This window comes from Artibeus jamaicensis, unplaced genomic scaffold, assembly GCF_021234435.1.
Source record: "Artibeus jamaicensis isolate MK-2021 breed Jamaican fruit bat unplaced genomic scaffold, CSHL_Jam_final contig_781, whole genome shotgun sequence".
NCBI classification, from domain to species: Eukaryota; Metazoa; Chordata; class Mammalia; order Chiroptera; family Phyllostomidae; genus Artibeus; species Artibeus jamaicensis.
Window position 1 is genome coordinate 6,454,424 of NW_026521968.1, and position 12,347 is coordinate 6,466,770.

At 42.6% G+C, this 12,347-nt stretch overlaps 1 long non-coding RNA gene across 1 annotated transcript in view; it reads right to left on the bottom strand.

Annotated features, from left to right (window-relative positions):
* Nucleotides 1–2,903: 2,903 nt before the first annotated feature.
* Nucleotides 2,904–12,347, bottom strand: part of LOC128628484 (uncharacterized) — a 29,484-nt gene continuing 20,040 nt past the window's right edge. Inside the window, exon 4 of the long non-coding RNA XR_008392880.1 lies at nt 2,904–4,667. This is a non-coding gene — a long non-coding RNA (uncharacterized LOC128628484). The remainder of the gene's footprint in view (nt 4,668–12,347) is intronic.

Below are 12,347 nucleotides of genomic sequence, written 5' to 3' on the forward strand. Positions count from 1 at the left end.
CATCCTTTTCTGTTTGGTCATTTTTGTCTTCCTTCTGGTCTACTCCCTTGATTTGAGTCCCAGTTTCCTTTCCATCACTATTGTTTTCCTGTGCAATTCCCTTCATTTCAATTAGTTTAGCCTTCATTTGTTCCTCTAATGTGTGACTAAAATGAATCAGTTCTGTGAGCATCCTGATCACCAGTGTTTTGAACTGTGCATCTGATAGGTTGGCTATTTCTTGGTTGCTTAGAGTTATGAGCTCTGGGGCTTTGAGATCTTCTTGAGCCATTTTTGGTCTGTTTGCGCCCGTTAAGTATGAGGAGGGGAACCTCAGGTGTTCACCAGGGTGGGGCTGCCCAGATCGCTGGATTGTGACGCTGTATGTGGGGGCAGGGTCAGAGCGGGGCAATAGCGGCCCCCTCTGCTGCTTCCCATCACTGGGGCCTGCTCCGTCCGTTTCACTGCTCACTCCTTTGCGGGTCTATCTGTGCAAGAATGTGTGACTGTGTTCGGCCCGCCGCCCTGAGCCCTCGCTGGGTCCACCCATTGCTCACTGGGTTCCCCTGTTGCAACCTCATGCCTGGGATCCGTGCACCTGAGTCCGTCTGACCAAGTTTTCCTGTGCAACCCTGCTCTACCAGCTGCTGGCTTCACCCCTCTTACCAGTCAGGCTGAAGAATTTGTTGTTATCAGACTTCTGAAAAGTTCAATTTTCTGTGTTTTGGCTATGTTTTCTGTTGCTAAAATTTTATTGTCTCTAAACTTGGTTGTGTGAGAAAGCACAGTATCTCCGCCTATGCCTCCATCTTGGCAGAAGTCCTAAATTAATCTGTCTTCTAATCAACTGATTCTTTCTTCTGCTTGGCCTAGTTTGCTGGTATATGTCTGTTGAATTTTTTAGTTCATCATTGCGTTCTTCAGCTCCAATATTTGTTTGCTTCTTTTTTATGTTTTCTATCTCTTTGTTGAACTTCTCATTTTGTTCTTGTATTGTTTTCATGATTTCATGAATAAGTTCATGTGTTCCTTTGTTGCTCTCTGAACATCTTTAGAAAACTATTTTTAATTCTTTGCTGGGTCCTTCACACGTCTCCATTTCCTTGGAGCCAGTTATTGGACATGCACTGTGTTCTTCGGCATTCCCTCTTCAAACCCCCCAAGTCTAGCGGGCACCACCTGGGGTCCACAGCATCAGTAACCGCATGGCTCTTGGCAAGTGCTGTGGGACACCTGTAGTGGCTGCAAGGGCTATTGGGGTCCTCAGTGGTGTCTCCAGTTCCAGCTGTTAGGGACTAAGGCAGGCAGCAGTGGTCGCTGGAGCCACTGGTGTAGGGGCCTGCTGTAGGTGCTTATGTGGTGGCAGAGGTCAGCTTTAGACACAAACACACGTAGTGGTGGGGCCAAGGCCAGCAGTGAAGGCTAGGGCTAGGGCTAATGGCAGGCAGGCCAGTGATCATGGGAACCCAGGCTGTAGGTGTGCACCATGGGGTCTCACCTGGGCGTGCACATGGCAGTAGAGAAGCAGGTGAATGGGGCCAGGCTGCTGGCAAGCAGGCACACAGCTGGAGGGCCTAAAGCTCCTTAAATGAACTGAACTCTCCCAGAGCTATTTTGATTTGGGGATGACTGTCTAATTGTGGGTCTTTGTTAGAGGACAGAGGCTGGGGTCTCCTACTTTGCCCTCTTGGCGATGTCACTACATCACCGAGACTGAATCCTTAACCTCTATGTCAGATCAAAAGTCATGGCCATAACAGAAATACATATGTTGCACATGTGTATCCACAGTAGAAGGGAAAATCAACTATGCTTTCTGATTTTCTGTATCCTTGATGCTTGGGCATCTGGGGCCTTGCTGGTTCTGGAGGGAGTGGCCTCCAGGGTTATCTCTAATTCTTAGAGATAGCAAACAGCTCCCCTGTGAGCATGCCTTTGATATGCAAACCAACCAATTCAGAGCCCACAGCCAAGCTATGACCGGTTGGGCCACTGTTTCTCCAGTCCTAATTACCCCAGGGCTATGTATTAGACAATTAGAGACATGCCCTTTACCTCGGAGCTGCTGAACTGATTCAAATCAGCCAATCCTGAGCCTGCTCACCCCACCTTACCTTGTCTTTCCCATCAAAACCACAATAGAGGCTCTTGCCACGGTTTCCTTCCATTCCTGAGTCTCAAGGCTGATCCCGGTGCTTCTTCCACTGTGTGGCCCTGCAGAGCGAGGGAACTGTAACAAACAGCCTTTTCAGCAGCAGCAGTTGTCTCCTGATTTATTGGCCTCACCATACCTGCATAACAGTAAAACCTACCTTTTAAACCAAAGGGACCCAAGATGTTTCGCTGAGGCTCATGGAGGAGAAGCACAGAAGTAGGACGAGATGCAGGTCTCTGGGTCCTGTCTCCTATGCTTGTTCCACTGCTCTGAAGAGACATTAGGGAGGGGTGGGGTAAGTTTGAGGGGGAAAGGAATAACCTCTTAAGACAGGGCAAGAAAAGCCCTGCTGGTGTGGCTCAGTTGGTTGTAGCATCATCCTATAACCAAAAGGTTGCAGGATTTATTTCTAGTTGGGGAGCATACCTGGGTTGCGGGTTCAATCCCCCACCTAGGAGCTTGTGACTCCTCCGGGTATGTGTGACCCCAGGTCAGGGCGCAAACAGGAGGCAACCAAATGATGCTTCTCTCTCGCATCGATGTTTCTCTCTTTCCCTTCCTCTCTCCAGTCCTGTCTCTTTAAAGCAATGGGAAAAAATGTCCTCAGGTGAGGATAAAGAGAAAAGTGAGGGAAAGACTAATTTCTTGGATAAAAACAGTCACAAAGAAAGGAAGACATTGGAATGGATATTTGGGTAAGTGGAGTTAATAAGGACAGAAGGAACAACTGGAGTATTTTATTTATTAATTTTATAAAATTCATGCCAATTATTAAGAATAGCAAAACCTCATTTGACACTTATATGATCTGGACACTCTTCTAGGTGCTTGCTAAGTAACATGTCATTTAATCCACATAACGACCTTATCAGGCGGGGACTATTTTCATCTCCACTTTGCGCACGTGGGGGGAGGGCAGCCGCTTTCCTCCGCGGTGTGGACGGGGAATGGCGCGACGCAGTCGGACTCCGCTCCCAAAGGAAGTTACTTCCACTCGCGTTCTGCGAGGCGCCCGTCAGGGAGGCCGCCACGATGGGGAGCGCTCTGATCACAGCCTCGCACCCCAGGGTGCAGGCGCCGTGCGGGGCATGATTCTGTCCGGAGGCCCCTAGTGCGAGCAGAGAACTTCCCCGGAAGCCCGCGGCCCTCCCGAGATTTCACCCGAAACCGCCCCGTGGGCCTGGCTTCCCACCGGCCGCAGAACGACGAACGGCAGGGCCCAGGCGGGCGGCCTGGAGCCGGAGCCGGAGCCGCTCCTGCGGGTTCTTGCTGCGGAGTGACCAGCGGGCAGGACGATGGTGACGGCCGAGGAAGGGCCGGCCCTGGGCCGCGCGGAGGGGCGCCCCGCACGGGCACGCCCTCTGCCGGCGGCCGGCGGAGGACTCACCGGGAAGCCTCCGCGTGAGTTTCGGAGGATTCCTCCAAGAGCAGCCCCTCCCGCCACCAGGTGTGTGTGAGGGAGGGGCGGGGGTGAGGCAGAGACGCTGGGGGTGCGAGGCCCAGCAGAGAAAAGGGCGGAGACTCCGCCCGGGGCAGCTCCTCTCCCTCCGCCGGAGGAGCCAATGCTTCGAAGCACCCGCGCCCCCTGGTGGCAGTACATCTCCATCCACGCTTCGGGGTTCACCTGCAGTCGGTGAACTGAGCAGAAAACACACACACCTTAATTTTCACCAGCCTCGAACCGAAATTCAGCATTTCCTTTGATTTGCACACAACAAATCATAGTAGTGTCAGCAAACAGTACTGGTGACTTTGTCGAAATGAACAGGTATTTTTATTCCACATTACAGTCGTGGCAGATAACTTGCAATATCACTTTCATTTATCGCTATGTCAAACTTATGCCAGCTGTCAGATCTGCCACTGGATTGTGTTATCGAACACATTCATCAAGAAGCACATGTGTTACTGGATTTTCAATTTTTTAATGGCGTGTTAAAGCTGTAATTCAGTATAATTGTTTTCCTTTTTATCGTATGTATTTTATTTGATGGATGTAAAAATTCTTCTGAAATGGAGTTCATACGCTTCACTGGGTTGCTAAAGGGGTCCATGACATAAACATGGTTAAAGATCCCTGCTTCAGACAGAGCTGGTTCAATTAGCCCTTCTTCTGTCACAGAGGTAGGGGCTACTGACCCATGGTGTGGGCGTGGGTGTGTGATTCTGGACAGCCAGGGTCAAGGAGACAGGAGTAGGTAGGGAGTGATGAACGCAGTGTTTTTCCTTAGACCATGCACAGCTGACACAGTGGTTTGAGTTGAGACATCAGAAATTGGAACTCAGGCCCCGGCTAGTGTGGCCCCGTGGACTGAGGGCTGGCCTGCGGACTGAAAGGTCGGTGTTTCCATTCCCAGTCAGGGCAATCAATCGATGTTTCTCTCCCTCTCTTTCTTCTTCCCTCCCCTCTCTCTAAACATAAATAAATGAAATCTTTTTAAAAATGGAGTCTCCAATATCCTGCAGGTGTTAGCGCATAAGGGTGGCAGTGGGGCTTCTCCCAGGTGCCAGCAAATACTAGTGATGAGGTTTCCTGGGAGAGAAACACACGGTAACGTGGTGAGGCAGAGTTAAGTCTCAGAACTAGGCAGAATTATCTTAAGAAGAGAAAATGGCTTCCAGGTCTAAAAAGAGTATAACATCACTGTGTATGTTGACAAATGAAACAAGATGTCTACCTCTAAAGAACTTAAAAAACAGGATATGTGCACAGCTTAATAAATATTTATTAAATGTTTTAACTACCACCAAGAAATAAAGTACTACTCATCCCCATCCACGCTTACCATGGGCTTCTCCCTGATTGCCCTCTTTCTTTCCACAGTTCGCCACTCTCCCCATGTTCCATGTGATTTTCCTGCCTACTGCTAGTAAGCTTGTGCATCTTATTTGTTTATTGGCTGTGTTCTTGTTTCCTGTGAAATGCATGTTCATGTCCTCTGCCCACTTTCTACTGAGATGTTTTCTTTAACTTACTGATTTAAATGAATACAGAATTCAGGATATTAAGTGGTAATTATATGTGTTGGAAAGATATCTTCTATATATTTCTTGAGGTTTGTCTTTTTATTTTTAGTGTCTTTTAATTAATATAAATATTAACCTTAAGGTGGTTTAAATATTTTAATCTTATTTTTATGATGAAGATTTCTACCATGTTAAAGAAATCCTTCTTTAACCTGTGGTCATAAAGATGTGCTCATATGTTTTCTTTTCAAAGTTTGAAAGTTTTACCTTCACTTTTAAGTGTTTAATCTGTATGGGGACTTCTAGTTCCAAGTAGAGTATAGTAAATAGCAGTAAGCTTCTGCCACAACAATTAGAAACAACCAGAAAAATTACAAAGATCATATTTTTAAACACATCAAAGAGCAGAGGAAGTGAAGAAAATTAGATTAGCTAGTGGTGGGGGGAAATGCATACAACTGTAATTGAACAACAATAAAGTAATTTTAAAAAAAGAAAATTAGATTAGCTAAAATTTCAGAAAAGGAAGACAGTTTCTCAGGTGAGCCAAGATCAACAATCTTTTTCTTCCAAAGGACATTTGTTGAATCTTAGCAAAGACTGAGGATCTGGCTTGCCACAGTGGGAGGCTTCTCGTGGGGAAAAGAGAAATGAGCAGTGCCTTCACTGGCTGCATGGGCTGGTGTGAGGGAATCGGATGGTTCATGGGATATGAACCCATTGGCTGAGTGCTGGGGCAGCATGGAGGCTGGGGAGCTGAGCTGTAAATGCAGCACAAGGTCTCCTATAGTCTCGTAGTACTGAGAAATCAAAGTCCTGCTGGAGAGAGTTGCAAATCACAAATACATCATTGGTCTCACCATACAGACACTGAAAGCAGAAGTGGACTGAGGGGAACTGGAGCTGGGCTCTATTCCTGAACTAGCTTGTTTCTGACTGGACTGAGATGGTCGACCCCTCACTCTATGAGCTTAACCCAGGAAAGGACAAACTCACTGGAAGAAAATAACATTGACTTCAGTGTTTGTGGTTCCTTTATAAACATTGTCCAGAATACAATGGAAATTAATGGAGCAAGTATGGAGGCAGGAAAACATGACCAATAATGAAGAGAAAAAAACAGACAGCAGTAGCAGACTTGCAGGTGACCCAGATGTTGAAGTACCCAGACAACAACTTTAAAATGACTATTATAAGTATGTTAAAGGAAACAGAGGGAAAGACAGAAAAAAATGAATGAAAAGATGGAAAACTTCAGTGAAGAATTGGATCTGAAAAAGAATCAAGTGGGCATTCCAGTACTAAGAAATATGGTATCTGAAATTAAGAACGCATGGATTTAACAGCAGTCCTGGTAAACTCAAACACAGTTCAACAGAAAACAGACTGCTATAACACAGAAGGAAAAAGATAGAAAAGAAGAAAAATAATTTTGATTTGCAGAGTGCATAATTGTCTATGCTGAAATCCCAAAGAATGTATAAAAAGCTACTCCACCAATAAGCAAGTTTAGCAAAGTTTCAAGGGTATAAGGTCAACATGCAAAATCAATTATATCTCAATAGACTACCAACAAATAATTAAAAGTTGAAACTAAAAAAACCAATACTTTTTACGATAGTGTAAGAAAATATAAAGGACCTAGAGATAACTCTGGTAAAAATACTTAAGCCCTATATACTGAAAACTACAAAATATTGCTGAAATTAAAGAAGAGCCATGTCTTCTAATGGAAAGATATATCATGTTGCTGGATCAAAAGACTCAATACTTGTAAGATATGAATTCTGCCCAAAATGATCTATAGATTCAACAAAATCCCAAGTGAAATCCCAGTAGACATTGTTTTTGTTTAAGCTGACAAAATGATTCTAAAATTTATCTGAAAATGTAAACATAGAATAGCAAAACAACATTAAAGTGGGGGCATTTATACTACTTGATTTCAAGACTTTATCAAACTACACTAATCCAGACAGAGTGCTATGAAGATACACAAGTAGGTCAATGAAACAGACAGTGAATCAAGAAATAGACCTACAGAGATTACAAACTGGCACAGCCGCAAAGGAAAACAGTTTGGAGGTTCCTCAAAGAATTAAAAATAGAACTACCATATGACTCAGCAACCCCACTACTGAGTACTTAGTGGAAGAAGTGCAAAACACTAATTCAGAAAGACATATGCATCCTTATGTGCATTACAGCATTATTTGCTAGTAGCCAAAGAAGCAATCTAAGTGTTCATCAGTAGACAATTGACTAAAAGAAGATGCAGTACATATACACACTGGAATATTATTCAGCCATAAAAAGAACGAAATCTTGTCATTTGTAACAGCATGGATGGACCTGGAAGGTACTGTGCTAAGTGAAATAAGTCCAAGAGAGACAAATACCATATGATTTCACTTATATGTGGAATATAAAAAACAAAATAAATGAACAAACAAAGCAGAAACAGACTCATAGATACAGAGAACAAACTGATGGTTGCTGGAGGAGAGAGGGGGTAGGGGAGCTAGGTGAAAAAAAGTAAAGGGATTAAGAAGTACAAATGGGCAGTTAAAAATAGTCCTGGGAATTTAGAGTGCAGTATAGGGAATATAGTCAGTGATATTGTACTAATTATGTATAGCGCAAGGTGGGTACCAGACTTATTAGGGGATCCCTTCATATGTAATATTAATAACCAACCACTATGCTATAAACCTGAAATGAATATAACATTGAATGCCAACTATAATAAAAAATAAACAAATTAAATATATGTAAATATATTAAATTAACACGCTATACACCTTATACCAAGTTATATGTCAAATATAGTTCAATAAACCAGAAAGAAGAAAAAGAAGAAAAAAATGAAAAGAAAAAGAAGTATACCCACACACAAATAATCCATTGATTTTGGCAAAGAGGCAGCATTGCTAGAATAGCTAGATAGCCATATGTAAAAGCAGCAAAATGACAATTAAAAGACAGAACTTTGGATTCATACCTCATAAAATAAGTGAAAATGGACCATAGATTTGTGGGGGAAAGGAGGAGAGGGATTCTAGGGAAAGTAGCTTCACAGGGCAAACTGACTGTACATTCCTAACTGGGTAGGTCATAGTTGGTAGTAACGCCCCAGACATATAATGTCTTCAGTAAAAGGCTCACCTTGGCGATCAGCAAGCCTTGTCTATCGTTTCTGCACATTTAGGTTAACACACCTCTGAAATGCCTTTTTCCCCAGACCTCTCAGAAGGGTAACCACCCTCAAGAGAGCAAACAACTATGTTGTAATCCAATCATAGATATTTCCCTGCCTATCTTCCTCATCCATTCATGTAGTCTTGCTCCCTCCTTGATTTCAAATGCATTAAAAAAATGCAAACCGTTATCCTGGGAACCCTTTTTCTCAGTTTATTGTGATATTTCTTCTAGGCATATCCTTTGTTTGGACCAAACAAACTAATAAAAATATTCTATAGTTTGGGACATTCTTACGTAAAAGCAGGTGGCAAATCAAAAAGATGTCTGATCTGATTAGCTAGTCAGAAAATGCAAAGTGAATCCACAAGTAGACACCACTACATACACAGTAGAATGGATCAAGAAAATTTAAAGATAATACTAAATTGTCAACCTAAGAATGCCCAAACCTGTAGAAAATGTTTCTAAGAGTTTCCTAGAGTTTATTGGAGCCCAACAGAGGGTACACCTGGGAGTGCGATCTCAAAAGACTGAGAAAAATCCTTCCCAGAATGACAGTTTGTAGCCTTTTTTATGCATTTGGAATTAAGAAGGGAATGAGGAAGAATGTAGAGAAAGCCAGACTGGAAAATTCTTATGACTGGCTTACAGGCTCAGGAACAGGATTATGTGCTCTCTTGAGGGTGGTTACCCTCCTGCAAGGTCTGAAACAACAACAACAAAAGCATTTCAAAGACGCATTAACTTAGATGCACAGAAACAATGGACAGGGCTTGCTTCAGGCAAAGACATCCTTTCACTAGGGAAGTTATAGGCCTGAAGTTACTTTTGGTTAGATTAATTATAGAGTCCCTTTTTTTGTCCACAAAATGTTAGCAAGGATATGGAACAATTGGAACTCACATATCGGTGGGAATGTAAATAATACAACCAGTTTGGAAAACGGTTTAAAGGTTTTCCTAAAATGGTAAACACATGCCTACCGTATAATCCAGCTATTCCCTTCTAGGCATTTGTCCAAAAGAAATGAAAGCATATGTCCTTGCAAAGGCTTGTACATGAGCGATCATAGCAGATTGATTTGTAATAACCCCAAACTGGAAAAAGCCCAAATGTCCATCAAAGGTAAATGTTTAAATTATGGTAAATCCATACAAGGGAATATTATTTAGCAATAAAAAGCAGTGTGGATAATCACTTGTGTCAGCACCATTTTATTGAATGTGCTCCCCATGTCCCCACTGATGTGTAACACCGCCTCTCTCATAAACCACATCCCTGCATATATGTAGACCTGTTTCCACTGACTTATGTTTATCTATACCTGCAACAATACACAGTTGCAACTTTATAATACATTTTTATCTCTTATAAGAAAATAACCCACCAGAACCTCTGCCCATCCACGTAGTCTTCTTCCTAAGGAGTGTCTTGTATATTCTTAGTCCTTTGCTATTCCCCATCAGTTTAGAACACCTTAGTAAGTTCCAACTGCAACTCTATTGGAATTTTTCTTGGTACTGCATTGAATCTTCATCAAACTTGGTGAGACATGCCCTGACCAGTGTGGCTCAGTGGTTTGGGCATTATTCGACAAAGCAAAGGTCACTGGTTTGATTCCTGGTCAGGGCACATGCCTGGGTTGTGGGTTCAGTCCCGGTCGGGGTGCATAAGACAGGCAACCAAGCAATGTTTCTTACATCAATGTTTCTCTCCCTCTATTTTTCTCTCCCTTCTACTCTCTCTAAAAATAAATAAATAAAATCTTTCAAAAGTTTTGGTGAGACATAATTCTCATACTTTCTTTTAAACCTTTAGACATGTTTTTTTTTTTCACTTCACTGTATATATGTATAATGGCTGATAAATCACCCTACAGTCTTTGTCTAATAAGTACAACACCTAGACTTCCTCAGGGACAGTTTTTATTGACTATTTAATTTTCTGTGAACGACCCATTCTTTCCTGTTTGAGTGTCATCATTTTCTGTTGAAAACAGAATATTTTCTTAAAAGATTTTATTTATTTATCTTTAGTCAGAGGGGAAGGGGGGGAGAAAAAGAGCTAGAGAAACAATGTGTGGTTGTCTCTCATGCGCCCCCTACTGGGGACCTGGCCTGCAACCCAGGTGTGTGCCCTGACTGGGAATCAAACCCGTGACCTTTTGCTTTGTGGAATAATGCCCAATCCACTGAGCCTCACGAACCAGGGCAAAAAACAGGACATTTCAAATCTGGAAATCAAATTCACACCCCAGAATTTATTGTTGTTTCTGGTTATTGTTGCAGCTGTTGCTGTGTGTTTAGCAATTTTCCTGCACTAATCTTGTGAAGTCCGTATTATTTGTTGCATATGGCCATGGAAGTCAGCTAATGATTAGATAGAACTTTCCTTAAATGCCTTCAACCAGTAAGTATCCCACCCTTTGCCAGGGACTGTGTGTGCTGGGTAACACCCTCAGTGCTCTGAAAATGTACAACTCTGCCTTAGCTTTTACTTCCTATTTGAGCAGATCCTCCAGCTCAGGCAGAGGTAAAAGATTAGGACCTTCTCAGGTCTTTCGTGGGCATGCACACAGCTCTGCACATGTGCACGGCCTTCTAAACTGCCAGGAATGGGTTAGAGCTTTACAAAGCCCCCATTAGACGGCTCATTCCTCAGATTTTCCTTTTAGGTTTTTCGGTCAGCCTTTTGTCTGCCACAACTGGTATTACTGCCTCAGGCAGCTGCACTGTTAAATAGTCGCTGATGATTTCCTTCAACAAATGCCCGGAAGGACAGCAGGCTCTGAGTCAGGTAAAACAAAAACAATCCTTGTGATAGGGGCTTTTCTAGGGAGCTGTCAAACAGATTAAATAGTGACAATTCTCTGTTTGTGAGGTGTTGGATGCCCAAACCCATCCTGCCTCCTTCACTGGCTGCAAGATTGATGGTTTTCACAGCTACCATGATTTTAAGGCTGCTGATTTTCAAGTCTACCCTGGAGGTCAGGACAAGGGGATGGAAACAGGGCAAATGAAAAATGCCACAAAGCGTGTTGTTATTACTGAGGGTCAGACAATTTTCTTGAATAAAAATGCTCCTCATATCATCAAAATTTGAGAATTAACCTTTGGTTAATTTCTAGAATTCTGAAAAAGTTGATTTCGGCAGGTTTTTAGTTTTGCCACTGCCAATGATGGATAAAAACACAAGAATACTGGCAGAAAGAAAAAAACAAAACCCAAAAAACCAAACCTCAAACAAACCTGTTGGCCAGTCAGAGAAAGAAAAATACTATATGATCCCACATATATGTGGAACCTAATGAACAAAATAAACTGATGAACAAAATAGAACCAGAGACACGGACACATGGAACAGATTGACAGATCTCAGAAGAGAGGGAGGTGGGGGGAGACCAGGTGAAAGAAGGTGAAGTGAACAACGTATATGCAGGCCAAGGACACAGACAACAGTGAGGCGAAGGTGGGGGGAGGGGTGGGCAAAGGGGGGAATGAGAGAATCTGTAAGTGTCAATGATTTAAAAAGAAAGAGAAAGTCTTTACTCTGCTGCGTTGGAAGTGCTTCTCCAGGATCGCACTACATATTATAGATTAGTTTGGAGAGAACTCTTGCCTCTATAATCCTTTTTATTCATGAAAATGGGATATCTTGCCGAATATGTTGGTCTTCTTAAGTGTTCTTCACTGCAGTTTTACAGTATCTTTCATATTGCCTTATGCATGGTTTCATTCTTACTTATTCTTACTGCTTATGTTGCCGTTGTAAAAATTTTAAAAAGATATATGTTCTGTTAGTTGCTGGTATACAGCAGCAGAATTTGTTTTTGTACAGTGACCCTACAGCCAGGCACCTTGTTAGCATCTGTTCTTCTATTAGTTTCTCTGTGTCTCCTTAGTTTTCTGTGGCAACAATAATCTGTAAACAGTGACCATTTTTTTCTTCCTTTACTGTGCCTTCCCATTGTATTATCTTTGTAAAATCATTTTTAATTGATATTCTATTATCTTAATATTCTGGCTAGAATCTCTCATACAATGTG